The sequence below is a fragment of the Ambystoma mexicanum genome, chromosome 5q, assembly GCF_040938575.1.
Source record: "Ambystoma mexicanum isolate Mex_15411 chromosome 5q, UKY_AmexF1_1, whole genome shotgun sequence".
NCBI classification, from domain to species: Eukaryota; Metazoa; Chordata; class Amphibia; order Caudata; family Ambystomatidae; genus Ambystoma; species Ambystoma mexicanum.
In genome coordinates this window covers 1,155,411,651-1,155,437,076 of record NC_090933.1, presented here as the reverse complement: position 1 = coordinate 1,155,437,076, position 25,426 = coordinate 1,155,411,651, and the positions used below count along the sequence as shown (strand labels likewise).

Below are 25,426 nucleotides of genomic sequence, written 5' to 3'. Positions count from 1 at the left end.
TTTGTACCATGTTATGGGGCAAAACCCCACTAATTATGATTAGTGTAGACAATGTGTTTAAGCTAGAGACATGGAAAGTTACTGGGATATATGTGGAAGGGAAATGCACCTTTGTATAATTTTTGATGAAAAACCAATGTTGCAAAACCCACTAAAATCGAAAATAAGTTGCCATTTTTTAATGCAAGCTCCGTCGGGACAGGGACCATCTTTAGTAATATATGATGTGTGTATGTGATGTCAAACAACTGTGTACCTGGGGAAATATGGATTTGGATCAGGAATAGATTTGTGTGCACATTGACCAGGGGAGTGTCATTTCTGTAGGTCATAAAAATGACATCACTCTGACACACTATCCCTTCCCAGATCGGGGACCAAAGAATCTATTGACCTATCAAATCAAGAGAGGGGCAGGTTTAGGGATGCTTGCCTCTCCACCCACTTTTTAAAACACATAAAAAGAGACTGCTGGGACAGGTAGGGACATTCAATTCCATTTTTTGCGGGATGCTCTGCTGGGAGACTCCAGACTTCACATCCATCAATCTCCAAAGACCAGAACTTAAAGCAAGGGCCTAAACCCACAAACTGAACTCTTCTCAGCAGGCCTCAGCATCCTTAAAATCATTTGCAAACTATTCCACAGCCGGGCGAGCTGTTTGAATTCTTTGCCAAGAACAATTGCCAGAGACCAGACCAGAGACCCAGACCGCTGTGAGCAGAACCGGTGCCTGATTGACCCGCCGAGCAGAGAGAACCGAAGTCCAGTCCAGTTGACCAGATCCGTGACAATGCCCATTCATTTCAAAATTAGGAGCGAGTATCCGCCAGAACTGTGCAGAACCTAATCTCTTAGTTAAAATAATCTAATTCAAGCTATTTTAACCTAATCAGAACAGCCTCCTAGAAATCGTGTCATCTGTCATTTTTAAAGCTGCACAACTGTCACCTGTCAATTCTGCAGCTGCAAGCTGTCACCTGTCATTTTGAGTTTTACTTTAAATCCGAAAATCTACCTTTTATTAAATCATCCATATCTCCGGAACCGTTTGTGCCAGGAACAAGATTTAACTTTCCTCTGAAAGCTTGGAATCTAGGCTTTCCAACGAACCTAGAACCGACTTCCTACCCCCTATACTTTCTCCGTAATCGCGAGACAAGCACTCGCGAAATTTACCGCGATTTGGCCCGATTTCTTCATCTGTAGAAATCAGCAGCTTTTTGCTTCTCTTTGCTAAAATTCGTTTGCAATCTGCTAATCATTCATAGAGTATTTTTAAAGTGAGCCTGAACTAATATAAAGTAGCCATCACCTACCCTGAACCTCTAGAGGGAATTAAAAGCAATTTTAGCACCTTTTCACTTCCTTGCAAACCACATTAAAGTAATTCGCCTGTGTTTAAAACTCATCCCTGTTTTCCCTAAGCTTGCTGGGGGAACTGGAACTGTGTATTGCTTTATAAAGTGTGATTTGTTGGGATTCTTGAAGACTGTGTGCTCTCCTTCCATTTCTTGCATTGCATAGGGGGGGGGGAGTGAATTGTCAAGGAAAAGTGATTACATTGCCTTTTGTTGAAGCCATATCAAGTTATCTTCTGTACTGCATTTCGTTCATCATTGCGTTCCCTTGAACCATATAAAGCATTCTTTTCCACCTTATCCTTCTGTTCCTATTCATAAGTTACCTCTTGCTGATAACTGATATCACACTTCAGAATATGAGCAGTAATCAATTTATTTATAAAGTGTGATAGATATATATTGTTGAATTGTCCAAATAAACCTTTTAAATTTGCAAAACAAACCTACTTCTTGGCTCAGTGGGGTGAGAGAGGTGTTATACAAGGGTTGTCATCCAGAGTACTGAACATAAAAATACATCAATAAGGGTTTTCCTCAGCATCCCAGACTAGGCATTGACTTGTCTGTAGTGTTGATTGAATATCGCTTACACACCTCAACAGAATGCTGGATCCCAGATGCAAGGAAAGCCCATCTCGACAGCCATGGTGTTGCTATTTGCTTAGACGCGAGGAGCTGAAACCGCAAAGTGCCTCTGAATAGAAGTTTGATCCTTTTCTGTCACCAACCATCCCGTTGCAGTGCAGGAGTCTCAAGACCTCCTCCCTCTTGTCCCCACGACTGAGACCCAGTAAAACAGGATCTGCAGCGCTGCACAGGAATAGAAGCCAGCTGGAACAGTTTTTCTTCTAACTAAAGGTACTGTAAAGTCTAGGAACTTGCCTCTTCCTGTGTAACCTCCACTTGTTCTCAGTTGAGACTTGTCTTGGTTGCTTCTGTAGAGTTGCTAACAGCTTCTTTACTTCACAAGCCTAATCATTTTGTGGCCCTGCTTTTGATTTCTTCTTATTCTACAAAGACTTCTAAAACATTGTGCAAGACATTTACCTACCTGCAAAAAATTGCTTCAGCTCACCTTGACTTTTGTCCAATTGACTTTGTCCTGGCCTGGCTCCCTGAATAACTCTTCTTTCTTCTGACTGTGTTTAGCCGTCCTTCCAGGAAGGTGTTAACTTGCTTTGCATTGGGAGTTACCAAAAGTACTTACCTGCTTCAGAAAATGTGTGAGATCTCTTGTTTTATCTATTTCTTTGACATACACAAGTATTGCCCTAAATGCAACAGTGATATATAAATGTCCTTGCTATTGAAGTCACCTAAGGGTGTAGGATGTGTCTGTGTGCCATCCCAAATGGGTATTTGCTGATTTAGGGAAACTCAAGAGTGTGTATTTTGGAGTGCTTTGTGTCACTATTATATTGCCCCTTCTGAAAGGCTTACTCAAACTGGCTGTTAAATTAATTGTTTAATCAAGAAACCTTGTGTGTAAGAGTTTATTTGAATACTTGTCACTGTGAATCTCTATGTAACTCTCCTACAGCTCACATTGGCCCCTCTTGAGCTCACATTGGCCCCTCTTGAGATAAACCTGGCTGCTCAACCAGGTACAGACCTATACCAAAGGTTGGGTTCCTATTGCCAGGAGGTCAGGGTTGTTCTACAAAAAGTAGATGTATGGAGTTTGTCAGACTCCAAAAACAAAGGAAACTCATCATCCAAATCAGATCAAATGAGTGACTCACTCGCCCCAGGGTTCAAATTAAAAAAGTCCAGCAAAAGAGCTAGGGGTCTCTAAGGTTGAAGGGAATTAGCACAGAAATTAGAATTCTCCTTAACGCTGGTTATGCCTAATACCCAGGAGATGTTTTTTGCTCCTAGTCGACAAATCCTAATTTTGATCCCTGAATAAACTAGAAGTAGATATGTTCCCTTAACCAATCCCTCCCACCCTCCAGGTTTTACTATTTTCCACGTTTGATGTTATAGCTAACCTACATTGAGGTATGCAACCGCAATGTGTGGGCTACGATTTGTTGTTTGCCAGGTTTCCCTACTTTTTTGAACTGATGGTTATATTTGCCCAGCATCCGTCATCAAAGATGGTGCTAATGAGTTAGCCCCTCATCACCTCTCTGATCAACTCCTCCTTCAAAAACTCAGTGGTCCCCAACACCCTTAAAGAAGCGTGGGTCCTACCCCTGCTCAAAAAACCTAACCTAGATCCCAACATCCCCACAAATTACAGGCCCATCACCACAGTCCCATTTCTTCTCAAAATCTTGGACAGGGTAGCCTATCTCCAAATACAACAACATTTGGAAGAAAACAACCTCTTAGGCCTGCGACAATCCGACTTCAGACCAAGGCACGGGACTGAAACTGCCCTCTTGGATCTAAAAATCCAAATGGATGACGCCAAAGACAAGGGCAAACTGGCCCTTTTGCTCTTGTTGGATCTGTCTGCTGCCTTTTGATCTAGTTGACCACCAGATCCTCACTCAACACCTCTCCTCGGCTGCTGTATTCTCTCAGAATGCCACCAAGTGGGTCCAGTCATTTCTGTCTGACAGGACAACTAGAGTCTTCGCCCCCACTGCGGCTGCGGACCCTATCCCTATCCCAATCACATGTGCAGTGCCGCAAGGCTCCTGCATCTCTCCCACACTTTACAACATCTTCACAAAGCTCCTATTTGACCGTCTTGACGACCTGGGTGTAAGCTACACTAATTATGCAGATAACACCCAGGTCCTCATCACGCTCACTGGTAGCTATGAAGAAGATGCTGCAAAGCTTAATGAGATCTATTTAGAAATCCAAGCCTGGATGGCCACAGTCTTTGCCTTAACGACGATAAGACAGAATGGCTTATCATAGGCTCCCAGGCTCGCCTCAACAAACTGGACCAAAGGTACCAATCCTTTACCATTGATGGCAACATCATAAAAGTCTCCAAAGAGGTGAAAACATTAGGTGTATACCTCGATTCTACCCTTTCACTAAAGAAACAAATAAACTCTACCATCTCAGCTACCTCATACACCAATAAATTGATCAATGCCTGTAGGCCTTTCCTCTCCACCTATAGCTGCCTCACCCTATCTAGAGCGCTGATATTGTCTAAATTAGACTATTGCAACACTCTACTTAGGCACTACCAATAAAAACTTGAATAGACTCCAGATCCTGCAAAATAATGCACTAAGATGTGCCCTCAACCTCCCGCGCAAGGCGCACATATCCACGGTCAGAAAAGAAGTCCACTGGCTCCCGATCCATGACAGAATTAAGCTAAGAACACTGGTCATCACCCACAAGTGCCTATCACATACTGCCCCATGTTACCTTTCTGACAAATTCTCTAGACACTGCCCCTTTAGACCCACCAGAACACCTTACCTACACCAACTAAAGATCCCTAATTATAACCTAAAAACAGCAGGGGGCTCCAGTTTTCCAGTGCTTGCAGCACAATGTTGGAACACCCTCCCCACTACAATTAGATCGGAAGCCAGAGCCATGGTAAAATCATGGCTACTAGCCTAAACAGCCAGACTCTCACCGACATGACTTGGCTAGCCGCCGCTCTCCACCTGTAGTAATGTTTACTCCACCTACAGCCTATTCAGGACCAACCTGTAACCCGGTCCGCATTAGCCACTGTAACTTTTTTTCTTTTAACATACTCTCTGTACATACTTTTCTCGGTATATTCTACTCTTGTATGTAAACATTCAGAGCGTAGACTAATGTACGCTCTGTCTGTTGTACTATGATGCTCGTGTAACGATATGTAACTCTGCTGTACACATGATTATGCGACCAGTTACTTGAGGGTTCGGCTGCGCTTTACAAATAAACAAACTAAACTATTTTGCCATATTCCTTGAGCCTATCCAGTTATTTGGGTCCGAGATAATTTATTATGATAACACCATTCTGCGCATAAGAACGCTAAAAGGTGTTGGTGCACATTTTGGTAGCGGTGCGGATGGTTCAGATCAGACCCTCGGATGCTTGACTTCTGCCACCATTGGCTGGAAGACCGCGGAGTTGCCTGTGGAGAGCGGTAGTACAACACGTGACCTGAGACGGTTGACAGGTGTTCCTTTGAAGAAATGCCTGTGCGGTCCCCGCAGGCACCCCGTGGACTGAAGGCGAAGCAGTCTATTGGGGAAGAGTCGAAACCGAAGGGCTCGAACTGAATAACTGATGTAGCTAAAAGCAAAGTGTGTGTATTTTTTTTTGTGCTGTTTTTATCCTTCTGGATTGGGGGTTTCGTTAACCCCTTACGTGCCAAGGGTGAGGTATCACGTCCTTTGATTACCTCCCTGTTGCCATGGATGATAATCCTTGGCATTTAGGTTGTTAATGAAACAGAAAACGTTAGCAAACATTGAATGGCGAAATACCAAAATCGCCAAAAAAAGTCCTTGGCAATGGGGGGTGGGGGGGTGGCATGGCAGTTAAAAGGTTAAAGGACTTTCTCTGAATTTTTTTGTATAAGCAGGAGTGCGTCAGGGTTCGCACTTGTTTTGTTGATTTCGAGATGGGACAATGAAATTCCTAGATTCCTGCCTTCAAGGACTGCACCAAACTCCGGATCAGAGTTTATGTAAGGGATTCCTGCAGTTACAGCCAAGGAACAGTGCGTGACACAACTCCAAAATGGAGTAAAATGGAGATTTAAGTCTATTGGGGGGGAATACGACAAGACGATCGTAGAAAGTGTGCACGTGGATTTGGGGAATTAAAGAAAAATATCGGTGTACAAAATTGATTTACGTGTTTGTATGTAGCATCGGGTATTTGCACCCAATGAAATTCCCTATCTGGCCCCACAGTAATTTACCTGCATTTGGCTGCGGGATACTTTATTGTATTTATTTTGTGGTGGTGTTTAGAGAGTAAAGAAAATAGTAGTTTGCAGGTGGAGGGGCGAAGAAGGTGCACATAATGAGCAATTTCACAGATCCTGAAATCATTGGTGTGTGCATTGCACGAGCCAGTATGGAGATGGGTCGATGTAATTTAAAGGAATGTCCTGCATTTTAGGGCTCCCGCAACGAACTCGGTGTGCTGACCAATAAATACTTGAAAAATCAGGTCAAAACCTATGTGACCTACATTACTATTTTTATTTTATTTTTCTCAAACCCTTGAGGTCAAAACTAAAAATCGATCTTGTAAATACTTGGTGCACTTGGCAATTGTTGGCACTTTAGAAGGGCAAAGAGTTACTTTTGAAGGGAAAACAAAGCACATTGTGACATAATGGCCTTCCTTAAAGGGTTGCACTCTTTGTAGCAGTCTAGCTAGCTCACTGGTTTGAAATCCCTACTTTTCTATGTAGTAATAGTTATGTTTTGACAGTCTTTAATTTGTTGGAGGCGCTGACTGCTCGTGCTTAAATCGGGCTCGTCTGCACTATTCTTTGTGTATACAAACTGTATGCTAAAAGGCAATTCAGGGTATGCCTGGCACTAGATCAAGACAAGCCGTCTTTAATGGCTGCCTTCATGCCAGCCCCAGCATGGCCATTTATTTCCTTGCTGTTGCTTGGAATGCAGCTTTAGTTGAATCGGCGACAAAGGGATCATTATCTAGGGCCTCGCCCTTTCCTTAGCACGTTCTTATTAGTTTGAAGCCCAAACGGTTTTTATAGAATACCCACCTTCCTAAACGTTACATTTTCCCATGTTGGGCAAAACAGTTTGGCAAACGTATGGCTGTTTTATTTTGGTTGGTTAATTCAAAACTCTTTGGTGGCAGGAAACGGTGGAAACAAACCGTCCTAACAGCTCTGATCAAATGAGGGTTTCTTTGTAGTTTGTCTAGTTGGATTAACTGATCTTCTAGAATCTGCTGCTATGTGATTCTTTGTTGCTACTCTAAAGCAGTTATTTACGTGTACAATGAATTAACATTGAACAGTAGGTCCACAATCTACTAGTAACTGCCAGAGTTTGTCCATGAAAGAAATCGTTCCTTAATTACATGTTGTATGTTCTGACTGACCTTTCGTGGCCTAGCTTTGCTAGCATTATGCTGACTTGCCTCTCGTGCTACAGTACACTATACATAGTTCAGTAAATGTCGGTCTAGCATTGGCTGGTGCTTAGTGTCTATGCATCGTGTTTTAGCCTGTCTTGTGCTAGATCTCTGCAAGGATCTTGTGAAAGCCACGTTACCCTTTTTAGTTCCAGCAACGTCTTCAGCTGACCTGGGGGTCTAGAATGTGAAATGGCAGATGGCCCTGGCTCAATTGAGTTCAATGTTGTGAGTGACATTGTGGCTTTAAAACGACACAACCTGATACTTGTGAGACTCGGAAGGGTCTTGGGTTGAAGCCATCACGTTTTGTGGTTGGTTTGCTCAATCTTTTCAACCTCAGAGAGCTATCGAATGAATACCTGGTTAGATAATATCAATTGTGGAAAAGTGATGCAATGTGCTTGCCTTTGATGGATCAGTATGGCACTAAAAGGTCAGGTGGAATGTGTTATTAAAATTGGGAGGATTTATATCATGCTGGTCCATGTAACTATCTAAAGCCGAAGCCGGTTCACGACTCGCCTTTCATCTGTATATGGGTGAAATAATACCATAAGTGTGTAGCCAGGAAGCACCTGCCTTTAGAGCTGGGGAAGAGTCAAGCATGACACGTGGCTAGGCCTGCTTTCATCTTTCGTAATGTGATTACAGTGAGGATCGTTGATTGGAGGAATGCTGAAATAGGTGGCATTTCAGGAAAGATTGACTCTGGGAGGCCAGGAGCACTAGGACTGGGTCAGTTGCTTGTCTTTATTCAGCATTCTAATCTTCTGATGGTTGAATACCACTGTGGTACAGAACATCAGACGAGCCTCCCTGTGCCTATCCTTCTCAGTAATTCAACTTGGGTTCACTAGAGTGGATAATATTAAATGGGGTAATATGCGCCCTGATGCCTGTGGGTTCGGCGCAATTAAAAAAAAAAAAAAAAATATATATATATATATATATATATATATATATATATATATATATATATATATATATATATATATATATATTGTAGTCCAGTACCTCCTGAAAGGCCTGACTAGGCTAATATGGTCAGTATGCCAGGTGTGCCTGCTTCTGGTCATCATCTAAGGCTAATAATATTTGCTGTTGAAAAGTCTAGTATTAAACAAGTATGGTGATCTGCTGCCCCCGACTGGTTGTTTGAAAAAGCTTGTTGACCACACCTTTCACACAGCATGATATTACTAATAATGGATGTTCTTTAACTGAGGTAGAGACCATTTGGGTGGTGCCTCATCAGTGACTTGTCACATTAACCTTTTGGGTCGATAGGGTGGACGTAGACCAGTATGTGGGAAAACTGAATGGTGATGGCTGGAAGTTTTCAAATAAATCGTACCCACAGGCATGAGGTATTTTGTGCCTAGCTCAGCATTTCTTCTGTATAAAGGCGCAAACGTGTAGACAGTTGAAGAGTTTGGTAATATTAAATGGGGAGATTTAATGTTGAAGGCTGGCACTTGGGGAGAATGGTTGGGTTAGAACAGAAGCAGCCAAAAGTTAAGGTAGTCTGGTATGGTAGTATGCCACAGTCATCCCTTATGTCCTCCACAGAGTGTATTATAAGGCAGTACACATGCTTGTGTACTGCCTTATTACTAGCAATACATAAAATCACAGTCACTTGAATTGTACTAACCCACTGAAATATGTACAAAGTATTGTGATCTATATACAATATTTTTTGTGCCCAGGACGGCATATGCCATTGTTTTAAATACTTTTTGTATGTGAACTAATAAATTGTAGAATTCAATTAATTCATTTCACTACCTCCCTTTTTTCTTATCTGATCTTCTGGAAGAGCACACTGATAAACGTATCTAAAGCTCCACTGCTCATTTTAAACAAACTACCTTAGCGTCACTGATAAAGGTCATGCAACGATCCATCCTTTCCTCTGATCTTAAATATTTACATGGAACTCTCCTTGCTCCATACAACGTCCACCAATACGCAGATGACCCGCAGCTATACCTCAAGATACCCTCCATCGAAGACCCCCACAGGCTCATGGCCTGCTTCTCAGTGATCCAGTCTTGGCTGTCCAGTGCTTACCTGAAGCTCAACCCCCTCCAAGACTGAGTGCCTACTGCTGAACAACACCAAAATACCCGGACATCCAGACCGGACACTCTGCTATGCACAGCAAGGGCTTCACAACCCAGCTGGCCACCTACGCCAAGTCCCTTGGATTTGACATCGACTGACACCTTTCCTTCAAGCAGCACATAGCAAGGAAGACCCAAACTGCTCAGTCCCAACTGTCTCTGCTGCGAAAAATTGACTTGTCTAAGCCTTGGTCTTCTCCCAGCTGGATGGTGGCAACGCCCTTTTGGAAGGCCTTCCAGCAACTAGTTTGAGCATGGATGGAGTTTTTGAAAGGCGGAACTCCCTCACTCCTGCGCACTTCTAGTTAAATTACTTCGTCAAACCTGCAGCCTAAGTCCTGGTTTGTCAAGGAACCAACTCCAGGGTTCCTGATTGTGAAGACAAATTGTGGGGTTTTGACAAACTGTGGACCTATAGGCGCTGGTGCGATTGGATAGTCCAATATTTGTTAGTTTGGCAGCTTTGTCAGGTAATGGATGAGTCCGATTTGTTTTTGTGTTAGACAAGTGGTTTGTTTCTTTAGTTAAACAGCACTAATGAAATTCAATCTTAAACATAGAGGTGCCAGTTTTAACATATTGACACTTTACACAGCCGACGCGCGTTTCAACCTTAGTCTTTTTCAAGGCTGTGATTTTGTGAGTTGGTGTGGTAGTGATACGTTGTGCCCAGTGTGGTGATATTGAAGATCAATTAGTATTTGATGATAATCATTTTCATACATTTTTGCATACATTGAAACGAGTATTTAGAAAACAAAACCAGTTGGAGTAAAACCAATGCGATTTTCAAACAAAGCATGTTGTGACACCCAGGAGAGGTGATTTACCATGTTTGGTGATGGTAAGTGATAGTGACAGAGTGTAGTAATTGGACAAAATAACATGCCAAACTAACAAATATCGGACTATCCAATCCCACCAGCGCCTACAGGTCCAGTTTGCCAAAACCCCACAATTTGTCTTCCAGCAACTACCCTGGCTCCCCTTAAATGTGTCCTGCATGCTGCAGCACGACTCGTCAAAGAACTCTGCAAATTCGACCCCTCTTCGGTCTGCACTGCCTCCCGCTGCAAGCCTCTATAATCTTGCCATCAACCTGAAGTCCGCAAGCTACCTCACTGAGAAACTGTCTCTCGGGGGGGACCTACGATCCACCAGAAGTAAGGACATGTGCAGACTTAAGGAAAAAACAAAAACAGCCTTTCGTCTACTTCCCAAGACTCTGGGACCTCCTGCCCATCAACATCTAGCTCCCCCCCCCCCCCCCTTTGCACAGTTGAGGAAGGAGTTGAGGAATTTTCTTGAATGAATGGCTCCTTCCTAACACCTAGGTCCATACAGCCTCCACACCTAACCTTAGACTGGGCAATCTGATACCCACTGTTCCCTCCCCTGGTTATTTTAAGATCTATTGCTGGCCTATTACCCTCTGTTACAACCCACTCACTTGTTTATCTGCTGTCTATACCTTATTCTTCCCTTTGAGACGTCAGAACATGCTTCGACAAATAATGCTGCATGTAGGACAAAGCATGATTGTAGCAATTCTATTTCTGGGTACTTTACATTTTAGGAGAAATGATGGGCATAAGGGGAACCTAAAGCAGAACCTAAAGCAGTTTGTTGAATTGCAGGCCGTATTGGCAAAATGACATGCCTGATTGGGGTGAAAGGTGTGGACCCATAGGAGAAGCTTAACTGCAGAAACCACCCTAGAACAGAGGGGTAGGACGGAAGTAGGTACCCAGAACCAGCCATGATGTTGGAGACCAATCTAATTAGAGCAAAAGAATGCAGTCGCAATTTCCTCGAGCCAGAATGCACATAGGGTATCCCTTGTCGACCCTTGCTTCTACAGGCTTATTACAGACTCTTGAGGGCGAAGTGAAGTCGGTTTCCTTATGACTTTGTCTAGAGGTATGTAGCACATCACAAAGGTAACGATACATTTTCAATTTAGACTTGCAAAATACTAGTCTTGTCTAGCTGCAGTTTCCGGTCGTGTGGCTTTTGATTATTTTCTGACTGACGTTGGACCATAGTTATAGTCTTTAAGTCTTTCACATATCTAAATGAGGCCACATGTGCATTTTGCTGAACAGAGTAGTTTTTCGATACTCTGTGGATATTGTGTATTCTAGTTAACGTGACATTACGAAAGAATGATTTTTTTTTTCAGTCAAAACATTGCAACATTCGCTTGCACTTGGTATATTGTTCACGAATCCTTTTAGGGGCTTAAATGCGCAATAAATTCCTGCCCTAAACCTACAGATAAATTCCTGCCTGGTGATGTTTGCCATTGTGTCGGTTCCTGAAACTCGACGCCCATTTCACGTTTCCTGTGCCTTAATTACACATCTAACTAGAACATAACACGAGTGTGTAGAATGTGTAGCTGCTTGTCGTAACTTGCATTGGCAAAATGCAGATGCACAGATGGAGTAAAGAGGTGACTCATGGCAAGGTTGAGTTAACATATTAAAAGCAAAGTCGTACATTAGCTACGAGCATAATAATAATAAATGACTCATTTGGTCAAAGTCCACTTTAAAATGTTCACCTTAATTCTCTAATGCCGTATTCGTTAGTGTTTCATGATCTTTCTGTTCAGCAGGAGGATGGACGTGTTGGCTCCGAAAGTGATTTTCCACCCTTAAGCTGATCAACGTTTGATATCGAATTTTCCATTGGGGTTTGCCAAGTATACTACAGAAAAGGTAGACCATGTTTCCTTTTGCAAATGTAACACTGTCTCGAACTGTAAAATATAGCAGTGCGTTTGAAACTAGGTAGTGATTACAAAGGAAAATGCGTACCGTTTTATTAAGACAGTCCGTGTGTACTTTTCTGGGTAATTCTTCCATTACTGGTGTTTGCATTCTGAAAATTGGTTATTTGTGCAAGGAAAATGATGATTTACATTTTGAATCTTTTGACTCAACCTTTTCCTCCTGCATCTCCAAGCACCATCTGTGGCTATTTGTATTTTGTTTATTTGTAAAGCGCAACCAGGCCCATGGGCAACCGGGCGCATCAACTTGCATATAGGTTACAGAATGTTAAATACAGTAGATAAGGAAAAGAGGTTGAGACCAGGCAGGAGACTCGGGCTCAATTTACAGAGTTATAGAAATAGCAGACAAGTCAGTAATGATAAGCAAATAAATGTTTAAGTACAGCAAAGAAGACTAAAAACAGGAATCTAAAGAAGTTAGACTGTCATTGTGTCCATGTCCTGAAGCCAGCGTTTGTATTACGCTTGAATAAGTGGAAAGAGGGTTCAGATCTTAGTGACGCAGGGAGTGTGTTCCATAGCTTAGATGCCAGTACGGGGAACCTAGTAGCTCCTGAATTATGGAGTTTGAATCTCGGTATGGACATTGTATTCATTTGGGCCGCTCTAAATGGTCTTGAGGACATGTGTGAGGTGAGTTGGTTCATAAGGTAGGCTGGAACGAGGTTGGCCCTAGCTTCGTGTGTTAGAGCAAGAATTTTAAGCGATATTCTGTGCTCAACCGGGAGCCAGCGCAACTTGCGTCTGGTCTCCAAGATATGTACTTTCTTCAGGATGTTAAGGACAGCCCTGATGGCGTTATTCTGAATTACTTGTAACTTGTTAATGTTTTTATTGCTCGTACCTAAGTAGACGGCGTTACAATTATCAATTTTTGGACAGAACTAGCGCTCTAGGAAGTGTGATGCAATTAGGTGTGGTACGGTCTACAAGCAGTAATGAGTTTGCATGTATATGCGGAAGCTGATGCAACTGCATTGGTTTGTTTGGAGAAGGATAAGGTAGCGTCAAGGTAAATGCCTAGTGTTTTGGTATTGTTGGTGACGGTGATGGAGTTGCCATCTATAGTAAATGATTTGAAGGCAGTGTTTAGTTTAAGTTTGGCATGTGTACCAAGGATTAGCAGCTCAGTTTTTCGTCATTTAGACAAAGACCATGTTGCGCCATCCATGCTTGTATCACTGAATAGATTTCGTTGAGGGTTTTGCTGTCAGTTGCATAGTCTCCAGAGATTGGAATGAGTATCTGGGTGTCGTCCGCATAGTTAGTATACGTAGCACCCAGGTAGTCCAGTATGTCTAATAGGGGCTTAGTAAAGGCATTGTATAGCGTAGGAGACGCACAAGAGCCTTGTGGAATCCCACATGGTACCGGGGAGGGTTCAGCAGTCAGTAGAAGAGAAGACCCTCGTAGTTCTATTGGCCAGGAAGGAACTGATCCACGATGTGGCTGAGTCAGAAAAATGAGCAGCGGATTTCAGATGCTTTACATGTTGGTGCATGCTGTTGGGAACCAATTCAGTTTTTGGCCCCTAAACCTAAGGTTTGCTCGGCTCTTTGCCCTTTAATGTTGTAAACAGCGGGACTTTTACTGAAATAACCCTGTTACTGTGGCCCTTTCGGCTGTCTCATGGTATCCCGTAGGGCTATTGGGAAAGGGGGGGGGCTTTTTTTTTGTACACCTCATTTTTGTCCCAGGGTGATCGGATCACGCTACACGTGTGGTGTAGGTTGGGCTGGTGGCAGCTGTAATCTTGTTTTGGCTTCACCAGGGGTGCATTAATGTTTAACCTTTAATCCATTATAATTAAACTAAACACTTTACCTTTAAAAATAAAAAAATGCATTCAATGTTTTTTTTTATGCAATTTTTTCGATGGTAAGGCATTCGATGCAATGACCAGATTACATTTGAGTACTACTGCATTTTGTGTTCATTCCTTTGTGTGGACCAAGACAGGCCTCAAAGGGCTTTTATACTCCAATGGGGTCACTCTAAACCCTGCTATGTACCCTCTACACCCTGCTATGTACCCTCTACACCCTGCTATGTACCCTCTACAGTGGTTTAAAGTCACCTATATGCTTTTCTGCATTCAAACCCAATGAATATTCTGTGTGAGTGGATCTGAGTTTTACTGTTTTTTTAATGCTGGCTTTTTTAGCTGGCTGCCAAAACCGTTGTACCCAGATGGTGTGATATTGGTGGGCTGGCGTAGGCCAGCCAATTGGTGAATATGCTGTCTAGGGGTGACCCTGTGCATTCCTCAGATTCTTTCCAAAATTGCTGGAGGATTGCCAAATAAAAATTGACTGCTGATAAAGGTTGGCCATGTTGGCTGCACCCTGTCCCTTTTGCTCTTGGTTCGGTTACTTGCATTGGCTGCAGGTTTGTGGAAGCAGTACCCTTCATACATTTGCAACAGTGTTGCTCGGGAGGCTGTAAAAGGGATTTGGTGCCAACCTCCAAAGGCCATTGCAGAGCTGCTTGTTGGGGGTCGGGCGTGGCCTACACGGTGCTTACAGTTGGAGACCCAGTAGTTTTAAATTGTCTCTCATGCCAGACTGTTTTTCACAATCCTGGATAGAATGATCATTTCTACAGTGTCTTGGTTTGAGGGGGTTGGGATATTTGATAGAATCTGTCATCTGATCGTATGAGTTCAAGAGCAGGAATAAAGTTGAATACTGTTAATAGTGTTAATCTATTGTGTAAAGGGTCGAGTCTCATGTCAAGCATCATAATAGATCTCATTATCAAGCCTCATTGCAATTGTGGACTGCTGGTTCACTTGATTTGCACTTCTTTCCATCGGAGGCTCTGGTGGATCACTCGTGTTGGGTTAAGTTGGAGGTGAGTCACAGTTCCCCAAGGAGATTGGATGGGTTTGAGCACCTTGGTTCATTGTGAGAGCGCCTGTGGGCTGGTTAATTGTACTAATGGAATCGGCCCGTTTCTGATCTGAAGTTCTGAATGGCAAGGCATCAAATTTCAGGTTGATGGAAAACCTCTGCTTAGGGTTGATGGCATTGGATCGAATCTCCGTTATTGCTATTGAATTGGTAAACTGATTCAACAGTTCTTAATTCAGATTCACATTGCACCTCAATCGGAGGTGAAACATTATCATATAGTTCATTGGACATTGTAGCATGGCTGCTGATCTTACCTTGCGATGATGCCAGATGAGGTTTACGAGGGAGGGTTTGGCTGTGTTCAACAATAGGATTCGAAGGCAGTGGGGATTGAGCAGTGACTAGCTTCGAGATGTTACCAATAAATGCTTGTTTTTTTTTTTATTGCAACTTTTTTCCATTAGCATGGCCAGAATTTTAGATTATTCATATATTTTTATTTTTTTAATTCATTATTAGGGTCCATGCACAGCTCAGTGAAGTGAGTTTCCCGTCTCATTGCCTGGGCAGAACATATATACAGGAACTTCTGTGTTGGAAGTTTGCAAAATTTCAGGTGGTGTTGACTTGGAATTGGGGGTTCAAGTCTGCAATCGCAAAGGAGATTTTATTGCAATGACTGAGCTGGGTAAATAGACAAAGGTGTTCGTAGGACTCTCTGATCTAGCTTCTGGCATCATCTGAGGTGGTAAATTGTAAGATTCCAAGATCAGTGAATTAACCGCTGCAGATTGATTATAATTCGTTGGTGATAATTTCCAAGCTATCCAGTCAATTTTGTCACTTAAGGATTGTAAAATAATTAGCATCTGATGAGGTTTTCCGATCTAGGACTTCAAATTGTTTTGTTAGGGTAAATATGCTTGCATTGACTGCAATAAGTTTCCATAGCATGAGTAGAAGTTGCTGGAAAGCCAAAAGATGGGCGAGGAGCCGGTTTTGAGAATGAAGCAACCATTGAAGAATCTAAATCTGATTGAGTTATTGGGTGGCTCTTCATTGGTAAAAAGGGCCGACTTGCAGAGTCTTAATGGTAGATTAATTTGATGGGATTGAGTGGAGGTTTGAGGTGCCGGTTGGTGGAAGGAGGGAGGTGAAGTAGAATGCATTTGTGCAGGCAGAGGAGAGCTCCGCAGTGGGTTTGACGGTTGGGTCTGGGCTTGGAGACTCGTAGTTTAAATGATGTTTTCTAACTTGGGAGTAAAGCATCGGGATTGCTGAGGAGTCAATTGTATGAATAATGGCGGGGGCTTGATGGGATGATATGGGGTCAGTCGGGACGTTCAGTGTCAGGAAAATCTCAGATGCGATCGGAGTAGCACATGCTCTAATGGTTGAGTCTGAGAGCAGCAGCAGGTTGGAGTCAGTTGCAGGGATGGCTCCGTTTAGTGACAGGAAGGGAAACGACACAAGGACTTGGCTCATAGCTTTGTTGGAATCAATTGCTGGAGGAGGGTAGGAGTCTTCATTGATAAAGTTTCTAATGTCTGCTTTTATAGGAAAGTTTCTCACCAATGAAAGCGCAGGGTTATGCTGCACTTTCGCTTTAGGCGCGAGATTAAATTTGTTGGTGCGGCATACCATAAGTAAGACAAAATGCGCTGGTGAGCATTCCGGCTACTTTTATGGTAACCGCATGGCTAGAAGGAAAAAAAGCAGAACATCGAGTTAGATTAGTGTATTTTACTAACAGACTGTATTCAAAAAGTCCAGAAAGTACGCTGCAAGTCCTTGGAGTATATATTATTTACCCTGTGAAGTCTGAGTTCAGGAGTTTGTTGGTGGAAATCCAACGGGCTTGATGAAACGAACCGTAGCGCGGGGGAGCAGTACAGCAGTCGGTACTCTGCCGGTGCAATAAAAGTGTTATTGTAATCAAACATGGGGTGAAGGCTGGTAAATCGAGTGAGTGATGATTTACCAGGGATTTGTGAAGAGATGTTGCTGACTGCGAGAGGTTGTTGGTCCTGGTACAGACCCTGTGCTGACTTCATTTGAAGGCCTGTGAAAATTGTCAGAGGCTCTGCTAGTATTGCGCTATAAGGAAATCAAGCAGTCAAGGCACTACGCGTGGTGTGGCTGTTAAGGAGAATTCTCAAAAATGTGCCAATTCCTCCCACCTTGGAGCCGCCCTCCAGCTCTTTTGCTAAACTTTGGGCCTTTGAACCTTTCAATTCAATGTGTTTTCTGTGTTTTTTTTCTTCTTTTGGTTATGTAGTCTAACCAACTCCATATGCATCATCTTTTACAATTGTCACACTGCACCTTCAGTGCAGTGCTACAGGGAAGTCTTTCAGATTTCCCAATGTTTAAATACCTTCTCTGGGATAAACTGTTTCCCAGAGCAGTGGAGTGAAATTGACTTCACTTAGTCCTATAAAATTCTAGACCCAGCACACCCGGTCTTACAATAGGGGGGCAACCCCCTCCAGCAGTTACTCATCTAGCATTCATGTTATCCTTTCCTCTCAGAATGGTTGGTGGCAGTGCTTTTGCAATGAACTAACATGTACCCTGACCGCAGCTCCGGTAACGTTCAATCGCGGGAGCCATGTTTTTCAAAATGGTGCTGAGCCTCCTTTGTTAAAATGGTCCCTGGTCTTCATCTTTTTTCATCATTTCTTTGTGGAAAGGTCCTTCTCTAGTTTTCCTCTGCGCACCAAACCAGGTTTGGTCTCTTTGTTCATACGCCTTTGGCGGGCTTCAGGGATGAAACTAGCCTCTGGCTCCAGAGTGTCCGGGGTAGGCAGGAAGTGAGGGAGTTGCCAGAAACTCCCTGTGCTTGGTCTCCTAGGAGACCCAAATGCACTCTGTGACTATTGGCTGACTGTCCGGCAAAGACAGCCACCCTGCTGGGTGAGTGGCAGCTAGGCTTGAATGAATGGGAGAGAACTGAATAAAAGGTCAGTCTCGTGGCTTGGAAGGCAGCGTCGACCACTGGACTAAGGAACCGAAGAAGACGGCTGCTGCAACTCCTGGACCGGTGGTTTGCCCAGGTGAAGCCCTGCTGCAGGTCCGAATCACCAAGTTTGCATTGACAGAAGCCCTGCAAGGACGACTTCTCCCTTTTGAGTTCGTTGGACCAATCCACTCCCAAGACCCGGACACCCACGAAGCAGGACTGACCAAGCCTGACCCCCATCCCCCCCCACCCCCAGTTGAGTGCGGGACCTCAGATGTGAGGAAAGTCCACCTTGACAGCAAGGAACCCCGACGTCCTCCCACTTGTTCCCACGACTGAGGCACAGGAACAGTGAGATCAGTAAGATCTGCAGAGCTGTACAGGAACAGAAGTCTTCAGCTGCATCTTTTTCTTCTTTACTAAGGTACTGTAAAACTAGCCTACGAGAACTTAACTCTTACTGTGGAAGTGCTTGTAACTTCTGCAACTCAAGTCAATCGGCTTGTGGCCCTACATTTGGTTCTTCTTTTATCAAAGACTCCTAAGAACTTGTGCCAAGACTTTTCCATTTACTTACCTGAAGTGCTGCTTTCTATTCACTGACTTTTGCCCATTGACTTTGGCTTAGCCTATTGAATTGAATAACTCTTCTCTTGTTATCTGCAAGGATTTGTCCTGTTTAAGAATATTTGTAATTTCTTGTGTTCTAATACTTTTACAAACTATTGAAAGTATTCTGTATGCCAACTTTTAATGGCCCCAGCACCCTTGTTACTGAAGTCACCTGTGGGTGTAGGTTGTGTCTGTGGGCCATCCCAAAAGGGCCTTGTTTGATCCATACACTCAGTGTACAGTATTGAAGTATATTTGTGTTACTATTCTACCCTTCTAAAGAAGGCTTTATAACTGACTGATACGGTTTCTTGCACAAACAATTAATAAATGTGAGTGTAAGAGTATTTGAATATCTGTAACTGTGAATCTCTAACTCCACTACAGCTCACATTACCCCTCTTGAGATAAGCCTGGCTGCTCAACACGCTACCAAACTGTGTAGTACAAGCTTATACCGAAGGTTGGGTTGCCTATACCTGTAGTCATAGTTGTTAGTAGTGTTCCCAGAGGGTACTGCATTCAAACTTGGCCTAACAGTGGCACCGGGGCCTAATCCCTACCATGATGCCCTTGGGACCTGGGGTGAGGGGTTCACAGCAATGAATGCACATATTGGATTTATCATCAAGTAATATAGATCAGGAATGTTACTGTGATTTCAATAGAATAAGGTATGCATAATGTAATTCCAACATAACATGGAGATCTTATTAACAATATGACCTACTCAAGATGGACGCCCATGTTTTCTTGATACGTCCATCTAGTCAGGCACTGCCACCTCACAATCACCATGACAACGTAATGTAACTTATCCAGCCAGCACAACAGTAATGCTTGACTGCTTTCGTGCGCGCTAGAGTGAGGACTTTCTAACACGCGAAAGGTAAGCGACCAGAACTTTTAATAAGAGGTCATGATCGAGCTCCGTAAAAGCATATTAATAGCTGCACTCTTTCCAACAGATTCCATTATTGGAGGCAGCAACGCGAACACTGTTCGCTTCACTTTTCTGCAGCTTATATTCTAATTTATACAGCCACCCTGAGTGCACGCTTTAGAGACAGCATGATTTATGTGGAGATACAATGGGAACATTAGTTGCACAACCAAGAGTATCTCAGATTTATATCACGAGTATATAGGTGGTGGCTAAATGAACACAACCGGGCAATTGACTACAGCAATTGTACACACAATATACGATGGCAATAATGTGCACATAATGTATGAGGATGTACGAACCACTATTATGTTGTGTATGCAATAATCTAAGATTCTGATGCTTGTGAATCTGCTTAAAATCAATGCTGTGCATAGTGCGACTTCTAGTGGTAATCGCAGAGTATTGCATCTAGTCTTTCAAGAATCGAAAGGGGACATTGACATGCTTGTAACACTATCCCTACCATGACGTGTAGTTGCCCAAAATCCCTCGCGCGTCGCGGTCCCTCAGATTGTTTTTTTTCTCCACCCAGCTACCAGGTCTCCTTATGTGGCGCTCGTAAATTGCTAAGTTTCTATTTCATTGTCCACTGTTGGTCGTTTAATATTCCTCATTCCTTCAACTACCCTTGAACCGAAGATGATTGCAGATTTCGGCGACTGTTACTTCGGTCGACTATGTGGCCATGGCCCTCCGGCCAAGCCTATACAGTAGGGAGAATGGGGCCTGTGGCTTTGATTCCTTTGTAGAATGCATTTCCTTCTCCCTTCTGGTTTCGCTGTCACTTTTGACCTTTGCTATGGACAGGATTCCTTTTAAACTTTTCCATTCTTGCAACAGCAAATATCCATGGAAAGACACTCGCTGGAGGTGTAATGTGTCAACCTCGATCACAACGAGCGGTCCTGCAAGTCGTGCCAACTTTTACGTCCGAAGATTATAAAGATTGGTGGACGAAATGGTGGGTAGCTACAACATGCAGCAGGATGAGAGTAGCTCCCCAGTCGGCACGTGCGCCGCGAGTGACGAAGATGTAAGCGACAGCCATGGCTCCGATGCAGAGGCCATTGACATCTCTGCGGAACAGGCAAGTTCTGAGTGTCCGTCAGGCCACCGGTTCCGCTATGGGGAGACAACACCCCAATGACAAACGCGCCTCCTTGACGGACTCGTCGGGAAGGCGCCAGCGGGTATGTCAACTTTCGATGGAACCCACCGATTTCCCCCATGATCTGCTGCCTTCCCTCCTGTCGATACGGCATGCGTCCCGGCATTCAAGTCTAAACGGTGTCGGCACTAAACTCCATAAAGGCAGTGAATGGAACACGTCTGAGTAAAAAAAAAACGTGACAAGCAGTCGGGCTGTCGCAATCCCTCTCCATCTCGGTGCAAATAGGCCAAAAGGACACGTAGAATATTCAGTTGGGTCTCAGCCCTTATCCAAGACACTCGCTGACAAATCTCGACCGCCTAAAGACCCAAGTCCTCAAAAAGAGCACTTTCCTCCTTCAGGCACCTCTGGTTCATCCTTATGGACCAGAGAGGTTTGGGGGATACATGAACAAGCTTTCAAAGTTTGTAGATTTTTCTGAAAGGTTTATCACCCCAAAGACCAAGAGGAAGACTCTTACCCTACTTTGTCCAGTCAGTTCCCTCATGAGGAGGTGTTTGACCTGTCGGCACCTAAATCCATCAGGGCCCCTATGATCTGGGAGAGAATCCCTTTGACGAGACGAACAACCGGTAGGTGAGGCACCATGGCGGTCACCTTCCACTACTCCAGATCAGGCACTCTGTGTATAGATCCTCCTCACCGGCAAGCCTCACCTATTGGTGATCAGATGGCAGTCAATGCTAGTCTTAAAGTCTGCTGAAAACTTTCAAATTGCCACTCAAGAGGCGGTACAAGACACTGACTTGTGGAGACATTTTAAAAGATCACCCACCCACCAGTCAAGCGATACCACTATTGAATTCTATCAAAAGGCACATCACTCCCTCTTTAACTCCATCTCAAACCAGAACTGTAAATCCACAAGTCTAAAAGCTTTTTCGCCCCTCTCCAGCAGACCTGCTATATATCCAGGGACATGCCACTCCCTAGTAGTCACAACTAGAAAGAAGAGTCGGAGTACCCTTGTCTGCGGCTGAGGCACCTCCAGACTAGGATTGCAAGAAGTTATATGCCCTTGGAAAATACATAACATCATCAGCTTACTCCACTAGGATAGCTAACGCCACATTGCTGGCTAGTTATAGCGTCATCCAATGGAATTTGCTTCAGGAGGGCCTGCAAGAAGTCCCAGAGCAGGCACGATCACGCCTTCTGGCAGTTGTTTAGGAAGGGAGGCAGGTCCATCACAATATCCTCAAAATTACCCTGGATGCTACAGAAACAGTGGGATAAACGCTGGCCCAAGGTACCGTGCTTAAAAGCACGCATGGCTCAGAATTCGGGATTCAAGCCTGAGACCAGGCGTCATTATTAACAAGCCAGTTGAAGAGGCTAACCTGTGTTGGAAGGCAGTAGTTGATGTCTTGGAAACAGCTAAAAAGGAAAAAGAAACCTTGGTCTCTAAACCAAATCATAAGACCCTATCTACAGTGAGGGGGTAGCTCTCACCGCTCCTTTCAGGGCAATCTTACCAATGGCCCCCTCCAACACCCCCCCCCCCCCCCACCCCAAGCCCCACCCCCCCAATCAACCTGGAACAGGGAACACACCATGGTCCTCCAGACAAGGGGCAACGGCCCAGGTCCAATATCGACAGAGGACAGGACTGTGGCAGAGGAAGGGGTAGAAACTCCACCCCAAGATGCTCCCTGGCCTCGACTAAAAAATGACTCGCCAGTCCGGGTCCCCTCCCATACCTCCCCCGGTCAGGAGACTAATAACTTTGTTCCTGCATGGGGGTGGGGCGGGCAAATTACCACAGACGAGGGTGCTGAAGACAGTCACCCATGGTTACTGTAGGAGTTCAGCTGACCACCTCGATACTGTCCACCAACGTCCAGATGCTCATCACCACCTTCTGCTGCAAGAAAAGGGCGCGATGGACCACTACCCCATTCTACAGGTAAACAAGGGTGTTGGGCAAGATTGTATGCAATACCCTGTGGGGGACTGCACCATCCTTGGCCTCTTGGCAATAGTTAACCCAACCTTTGGTATAAGCATGTACCACACAAGTTGGTAGTGACTGAGCAGCCAGGCTCATCGCAACAGGGGTCAATGTGAGCTGTAGGGTTGCAACATAGAGCTTCACAGTGACAAGTATCCAAATAACTTGCGCTCAAGGTTTATTGATTAAACAATGATTTATTAAAGTCAGTTTGAATAAGCCTTCTTTAGAAGGGAGCAAATATGTAATCCTTAAATATACTTCAAAAATATACACTCTCGGTTTACACTCTCGGTTTCAATAAATCGGTAGATACCCATTTGGGATGGCGCACACACTTCCTACATCCTGAGGTGGCTTGGATAACTAGGACACTGTGGACATTTATATATAACTGGTACATTTAGAGCAATACTGAGTTTGGTGTAAAAAGGAGAAGGTTTAGGGAGAAACAATGGTTTACAAGTTTCTCAAACAGGTATGCACTTTTTAAACCCCCGCCTCCCCCCATGCAATGTAGATTAACCCTTTCCCAGCTACACAAGTAAAGAATGTGTGACTTTTTGGAGGAACAGATCAAAACACAGTCAGAGGTTAGTTTCAGGGAGCCAGGACAGCCAATGTCAATTGAGCAGTAGGGGAGCTGGAGTGCTGCTTGAAGGCAAGTGTAAAGTCTTGCACAATGTTAGTTTTTGTTGAAAAAGAAATAGTTGGGCCACAAGCTGGGAGGCTTGTGATGGGTGTTAGGCAGAAACCTGTGCAGTTCCCTTAGGGACCACTGCACAAAGACTACAGGAGTTAGCAGTAAACCCAATTGGTAGCAGTCGGCACCACCCAGATTTACCTGTTAGCTGTGGCTGAGCAGTCAGACTTCTCTCAAGAAGTTAGGCAGTATACAGAGCATACACAATAGGGCAGGTAAATGCAGTAGAACAAGCAAACGCTGACCAGAGCTTTGGTGTAAAAGATATATAATGATTTATTTTAAAACACAGCTATAAAAACACACTGGCACTAATATCAAGCAAGTTCAAAAACCCAGTCACTCAAGTATATACACTCCCTTTAGATAATATTAGACAAGTCTTAAAGCACCACTTATTTTCAGACAGCGGTGAGCGCTTAACGCAGATGGCACTCTAATAATTCGGTTAAAAAGGGAGAGAAAGGCAGAGCATAAAAACAGGTCCCAACACTTTCAAAAGAACCCAGCAAGAGAGGAAGGCAGAATAAAACCGTGAAGTTAAGAGTTCCAGAAAGCCGGATCCACTTTAAGAGGATCAGAACAAAATGTGTCCAAGGTCACACGGTTGAAAAGTGCACAAGAGTCTCGAAAAAGGTTCAGAAAGGAGTTGGACCAAAAGAAAGGGACCAGTTAGATGGTCAAGAGACCAGCCCAGTCTAGAAGGTTAAGGATTTACTGTCACCTTGTAGCAATCTATAGAAAGGGAGGCCAGGCGGACACAGTACCTTGAAATGGTGAGAACACTCTAGCGGGGGCAGTTGTTCCTGGCAGCGGTTGCGAGTCTGTGCTTCGTCGTCCGGCAGAAGAGAAGATCTTGTCGGGGAGGAAAGCAGGAGGTCGTTGTACTGCCACGGAAGAAACCAGCCGCGGAGTTTCTCGATTCAAAGGAGCGGTCCTCTTATTTGCGGTTCAGTGGTAAGTGGCTATCCAGTTGCCGGAGTGCTTGGCACGGGCAATTCTACCAATAGACGTCCTGGTAGGCGAAAAAGGAAAGCGAACTGGTTGTCCCCACCAGCTCAAGGGGAAGAGACTCTCTGGCAAGAAGATCTGTCGTCGGGGAAGTGGTGAGACGGTTCAGCAGGGCTCCACTGGTGGTGTCGTCGTTGCAGGTTGGCTCAGCTTCTCCCTCTTAGGATTATCAGGTCCTGTGGCGACTTCTGAAGTTCCAGTCCCAAAAGCCCTGCTTTTATGCAAGAAACCCCCATTCATTCAGCCTAGCTGTCAATCAAACATGCTAAGTGGTGAGTCGGCTGGCTCACCACTTGGGCCAATCACACAAGAGTGCGACTTTAGTTGCCAAGGCAACTCAGTCCTGGGTGCCTAAACCCCCCCCCCTCCCACACCCCATGTGGTACCCAGACAGAGTGGCACCTCTTTTGGAGGCTTCTGTGGAGAAGCCCGCCAAAAAGTGGAACAAAGGGCTCGACTTGGGTTGGAGTCACAGAAGAGAACACAAACGCCATTTTAGAATCGAGTTCTGGCAAAAAATACAAACCGGTGAATTAATATTAAATAAATAACCCGGTGGTGTGTTCGAGGCTATAGGAATTAAATAATTAAAGTTGGTAGCCTCGAATAATGGGAAAATCCCATAGAGCTATTTCTGATGTTTGTTAATCTGCTTAGAATCACATGCTGTGCATAGGTCCGACATCCAGTGGTCACTGCGGAGTATTGCATTTTGTTTTTCGTAGTCGAAAAGGGGACGTCGACAAGGCGTGTCTGAAACACTATCCCTATAGTGACGTGCGTTGTACCCACAATCCCTCACGCGTCGAGGTCCCTCAGATTGTTTTTTTCCGCCCAGCTTCTGGTCGCCTTCACGCGGAGCTCCTC

General features: G+C 44.2%; 1 long non-coding RNA gene across 1 annotated transcript in view; it reads left to right on the top strand.

The window, feature by feature from the left end:
- The window catches only part of LOC138497935 (uncharacterized), a 53,652-nt gene that overhangs the window by 17,566 nt on the left and 10,660 nt on the right, over window positions 1-25,426 (top strand). The window contains exon 3 of the long non-coding RNA XR_011278671.1: window positions 12,163-12,268. This is a non-coding gene — a long non-coding RNA (uncharacterized lncRNA). The remainder of the gene's footprint in view (window positions 1-12,162; window positions 12,269-25,426) is intronic.